Below are 6,272 nucleotides of genomic sequence, written 5' to 3'. Positions count from 1 at the left end.
AATGAGCACAGAGATCATGTATTACACCCAAGGTCTCCAGTTTAGGCGCAGAGAGGACGGTTATTTGCAATGGTGAATAACTAGAATCAAGGATCAACCTTTGAAGTGAAGGGGCATCTTGGATGATGAGCTGCCTTCCGTCAAAAGAAATTCCAATTCTTACAAGGTTAGGCGACTTTATTTGGAGACAACCGATTCTAACTATGAAAACAAGCACCAAGCACTCCAGCGCAGGGCAACTGGAGTGGATGATGCTGTGCAATGAGGCCTCCGATATACGAACCCGCACAAGTGAAAGTTTCTTGAGAAATGGGAGTCGAAGGTTTAGTACCAGATTGTCTGGTAGGTAGCACAGCGCAAAGGTGGCGGTGTGGAGAGAGGACGAAAACCGCGAGATGGAAATCGGTGCTGAGGGCACAGGTTCATGGTGTTCGGTATGTGGTATGTGATTTCCAGGGGAATAGTAGAACTCAAGAAGCTGTAGTTCTGTGAATTCAGGGGATTTCAGCCAGGCGTCCACCGTGCAGGGCATGGTATGCTTGCTCAGGTAGCATGACGGGATGCAGAGGCTTTGAACGGAGCCCTGGTGGGAGGAGATGATGGCTCTGCGGATTTCAAAATCATTGAAGAGAGATAGCTGATGACAGTCGAGATTAAGGGGCACGGCGCACCATAGAGGGTGCCACCAAATTGAGAGGACTTGGGTGCGGCAGCAATCCTTGGTGGAGAGAAGCGAGATGATCACCCCAAGGACGGCGTCCGGGAGATCGCTGATGCGGTCCACCCGAGATTCTACGGGTTCTTGGGATCCGGTGGGGGCGGGGTCGCCGCTTCTCCCCGCGCTGCCGGGTGCGGGATCTACAACAGGCGTCGCCGCTGGCGGGAGCCTCATCTTCTTGGCGCTGGGGTTAGCCGTCTCCATTTTCCTCGAGGGCGTCGCGTCGCGCTCACTGATTTGAGCAGAGTAACGAATGACGAGCCTAGTTGTAGTGCGAGCGAAGAAGAGGGGGAGCTGGGGGTTTTCTGTAGGAGTGAGGAAGAAGGGGAGCTGGGATTTTCTGTAGGAGTGAGGTGAGGAATTTGGGGGTACGAGTGGAGCGAGCTGACATGAGGTGGGTGGGAGCGAGGAGGAAGAAGAGCACCCAGGTTTTTTTGGGGGGGGGTGGTGTGCTGGGTGTGGGTAGCGCCTCTCATTCAGTAAATATATGGGCTTTTGAATTGATTTTACTATTTACTAGTGTGGATGGGCTGTTTTGTCTTAGGCCCAGAGAAACAATTACTACTAGTACAGTGGAGACACTCTACAGCTACCCAGAAAAACAATTACTACTAGTACAGTGGAGACACTCTACCGCTTCTGGCTCCTCCTAGGTCATTGAAACGTCTCCCTCTACTGAATGCCGTTATACTTTTGTTCACCGACATGCGGGCCATGCAGCGTGCGGGCCCAAATGCCATCCACCAAATTAGAAGGCAGTATGCAGGCGGAGAGTCACCCCGGTCGTAGCGCAGCAGTAACGAGCCGTCGTATCACAAAACCCCACCTCCCCGCAGTCTAAGTTTGACGGACGAAGCAACCATCATTTCACTCTTCGCTGAATCCCCTTCTCCCTCACCGTCTTCAAGAAAGGCAACACTCGCATCTGCCACTGTTCTTCTCTCCGAACGAAGGGAAGGTAAGCGGATCCGTGATGTTGGTATATTTTCGTTCAGAGAAAAAAAAAGAACTTTTGCAAAGCAGTAACCGATCCTCACTCTCTTTTTTGTTTCATTGTCATTGCGATTGTGTTTTCCTTTTAGTGGTCTCCTAGTATTTGTCAGTTTCATGATGGACCAAGGAGAACCAGGCAAAGATCTGCCGATATTGGAGCAAACGAGGGAGGCTGATCCCCACGAGACAGAGAGCTCCAAGAAGATGGAGGCAACCACCGAGACGACCCCAGATACGCTCACGGCCACTACTGAGATGGTCAACGCCCCGTTTGAGGTTACAACCCCCGTGGCACTGCAGGAGCAGTTTTCCCCCTTCGAGGATGTGTCCCCCCCCCCCCCGCTGAGCTGCCCAAGGTGATTTCCTTCTTTGCCGATCTCGATTGTGGTTTTTCATCTAAGTATGTGGTGATTTTTTTTAGAAAAGGAAGTATGTGGTGATTAATAATGCAAAATTTTATTAGCTTCGATGCCATGCTATACATAGTGGTTTAAATAACTTGTGTTTCTTATACTGAAAAGTAATTCAGAATTTGTTTCTGTTTCAATTAGAGCCCTGATGCAGACAAGGATTGTGTGGTTGTACATGTCACTCGCTATGAGGCGGACGACCTGAATATACGCACTGGGAAAATAGAGTTCTTAGGCTGTTGGATCCTGGAAGCCATTTGCGGTTATACCAATGAAGAGTTGTATTCTAGCCTCACTGTTGTCAGGCGTGTTGTCCAGGGTGTACTGAAGCACAAGAAGTTCAAAGCTACTCCTTCGTTTGTGAGGCATACTGTTCTTGTCAAGCTTACGCAGGAAGATCACGTGGCATGCCTCCACAAACAAGTTTATGAGTGGCAAGGCCACAAGGTTGTCTTCATGAAGGTTCACAGGATTGAGCTGCTGCGGGACGTCCTCGATGATGTTCATGGCAAGGTCCGTCTTGTGTCCAGCCCAAATTAGATCGAGGCATGAAATAGTTGCCCCAGCTAGTGTTTAATAGTAGTTTGGATTGTGTCTAATTATCCGAACCTTGCCTGTTATCGACCCCTCTGGGGCTAGTACTCTGTTTGAATCCGTCTATGGGAACTGCTGCTACTTTTGTGTGCCCGTGAATCATGTGAGAGCCATCGTAATTGTTGCCGAACCAGATGTGTCCTCACTAGTTTTTTCATGAATATGGCATGGTAAGACATAAGTTGTCACGGTTTATCATACGAGCAGTGTGTGTTTTGATGAAATAGAGCACTCGTTCGAGAACCGTGCGCCGACGTATACATAAGTACTTGTAAACACTGTTGGTGCTACCCCACTTGTAAGCAGTTGTGCAAAACACGACACATTGGCTCAGCTCGCTTCAACACTAGGCTATCGACCAGCTAACAATCAACAATCTGCTGTCTGACATATAAGCTACTATGTATCTTGTTACAGTGGTTCATGCAGTTAATTGAGGCCACAATGTAATAAATTCCAAACGTTCACACGCAAGTCCAGCACTCATGTGGAACACTCACATTAAACTCGTCTTCATAAAAAACTGGAAAAGCATAAGTTAAGCAATTTTATACATCTCAATGATTCATAGAACATAACAAACATATACTAGTTCACAGCCAAAGACAAAGTTGTGAGAAGGTTTACAAATCAGGAAAAAACAAGCAAGGCTTCTCTGAGCAAAGGGCCTCCCGGCATGCTTAAATTTCCTGGAGTTCACTCTGGTTTTTTCTTGTTGCCACCATCCAGGGTTAGGTTCTCTCATTCCAGAATAACCAATTATAATTGTGGTCTCAGCTGGAATGCTGAACTGAACCATGCAGTGTACTGACCAGCTGAAATGCTTGTGCATTCCACTAAATTTAAGCACCGCTATTTGCAAAAATAAGCAGACCACAATGCCTCTTGTTCGCGCACCTGTCCAAAAAACCGCCGGGCAGCCGTGCCAGCTAGTCCTCGGTCCATGGATGAACTGGTAGAAAGTGCATTCCAGACTGGGATGCAGTTGTTTTCGCTCGTCCCTGCACTGCAATCAGGAAGTAAAACGTACAAATCAGCTTCTTTTAGATTGCGTTGGTCATTCTACCTTAGTTACTACCAATGTAGGGATACCTTGAAGACGGGAGGTTAGACGACGGCAACGAGGGATAGCCATCTCATTTTGCGCAGTTGTACTAAAACTGAGGTGTGTGCTTTTGATTGCGCGGATAGAAACGATACGGAGGCAGACATCCCGAAACGATATGGAGACAGACATCCCTGTTTGCGCAAATACGAAATACGGTTATTTAAACAGTGACAGATATTACTACTTTCCCCCGTTTCCTCTTAGAACCAAGTCCTAGATTCATGCTACAACTTTCCCACTTTCTTCCCTGTTTGAACCAACGCTTTGAGTCGACTGTATGAACTAGCTTTACTTCTAATAATAGTAGAAGTCTAGGTGGCTTTGGAACAGCGGACGGAAGTAGAAAAGGATCCACACGAAGGGAGCTGGGGCAGTAGAGCAAGGTAGGTTTCGAAGGAATATATACCTGAGGGTCGTCGGCATGTGGCAAAGACGGCGTCGAGAGGCCGCATCTTGGGCACAATACCGCAGGGAGGAAGAAGGGGTCGGAGGCCCTCCCGAGCCGGCGCTCTCTCGGAGAGAACGGCACGGCCGCCGATCGGGACGCGCGTGTAGGGAACGCAGCAGAAAACAAAAACTTTCCGACCTACGCACCAGCCCAGGACCACTATGGAGACTGCATACATGGTTTGATCTTTTTCGTTACCGACTCGTAGTGCAGCGGGAAGTAGAGTCGATGACGATCGGCGATGCAGATCCCCGCAGCTAGGATTTACAACCTCCCAACCGCGAGGATGTATACCCTCATCTGCTCCTCAGACAGCCCTCCAGGAGGCGGTCGAACAGCCCCCCGAACGGTGTCGCGGACAGCCCTTCGGGAGGACCTTCAAAACTCGAACGGTCACTCGGACAGCCCTTCGGGAGGACCTTCGAAACTCGGACGGTCACACGGACAGCCCTTCGGGAGGCACTCACGAACTAAGACCGAAACTACGATCTCTCTACAGAGTTGCACACATACGGTGTCATCTATCCGGCAGGGCTTCGCCGTCCAGAACTAGTTCCTGCCGGAACCCAGACAGCCTTACGGCTCTACGAAACTCTTTTCGTGGGAGGGAGAGAAGAAGCCAGATAATGCATGGCATGTGTATGAGAGCAAGGGATGAGTGTGGAGGGCTGCCCCTCCACCTCTATTTATAGGAAATCCCAAGGGGGTAGGGTAGTTTCACAAAAAACCCAAAATGCACATGAATGAAGTCCTTCCACAAGGACCTAGGAGTGAAACCAAGGAATAAGAGGGTCCCCAAGGGGGGATACCCCATGTGGCCGGCCACACCCTCATGAGGGGCCCAAAAAATGGCTCCTATCCATCCATGTCATCCCCAAGATCTTTTGGAGCAAAGCCCCAAAAGGTGGCTTTCCATAAAGTAACCATAAAGCTGATTTTCACTATTCACGATGACATTTTTCAGCGTCTGATCGAACTGAAAATATTTATGTGGGCTAAGAACATTTCCAGTACCCACTAAAATGATTTTCAACGCGTTCCGAAACAATTCCGGTTTTAGTGATTTTCATCTGCGAAACGCATCTGAAGTGGCTCCGGCAGCTCCAGAACATTTCCGGTTTTTATCTCAGAAAATTCCAAAAAGCTTCCAGAATGATTCTGGCATCCTCCAAGAATTATCAGGCATGTGCCGAAACCAATTTGACTTAATGGTGTATCCCGAAACAACTTTTCGGTATCATCGAAACTTATCCGATGACCTCTCTCTGCGGTACGATTCCGCTGTCCGAAACTTTTCGGTGTCCGAAACTTTTTCGGTGATTTTCTCTCAGACTCCCTGTCTAGTATTCAGCAGATAGATGACCCTTAAGTGTGTGACCCTATAGGTTCGATGAAGTATAGACATGACCCGGAACCCCTTCCGATCAATGATCAACATCGGAGCCGTGGACACCCATATTGACCCCTATACCCACACGAATAAATATTCGAGTGAACCTCCAGTTGCCGTGTGCTATTCCTGTTGCTTCGCGATATGTTACAAATACCCGAGGTGAGACATGTTGGCATTCCCGTGGATCAACAACTTGTCCACTATGCTAGTTACCTCGTTACCGGTATTGTTCTCTTTTCTCGTTATCGTGTTCCGGCATCCCCGTGATCAAATCACAAAGTGTCTGGCCAGACGATGATGGATACCGTAACACCGAGAGGGCCCAGAGATATCTCTCCATCGTCGGAGGAGCAAATCCCAATCTTGAGCTATCAAGTTACTTGACACACTTTTCCATGAACCCGTAAGCCGCCGTAATAGCCACCCATTTACGGATGACGTTTAACAAACCCCAAAGTTCATGAAGCAAGCATGAAGAAACTCGATACTCTCATGGTCTAAGGAATCATGCAAACGTTAACTATCTCTGTGTTATGTACCAATAAACTTGTGACGAATGAATCTCATAGCATAACATCATGCCGGGTCGATTCAACACAAATGTTCTC

Source organism: Aegilops tauschii, chromosome 6, assembly GCF_002575655.3.
Source record: "Aegilops tauschii subsp. strangulata cultivar AL8/78 chromosome 6, Aet v6.0, whole genome shotgun sequence".
NCBI lineage: Eukaryota > Viridiplantae > Streptophyta > Magnoliopsida > Poales > Poaceae > Aegilops > Aegilops tauschii.
This window is presented reverse-complemented; position numbering follows the sequence as displayed.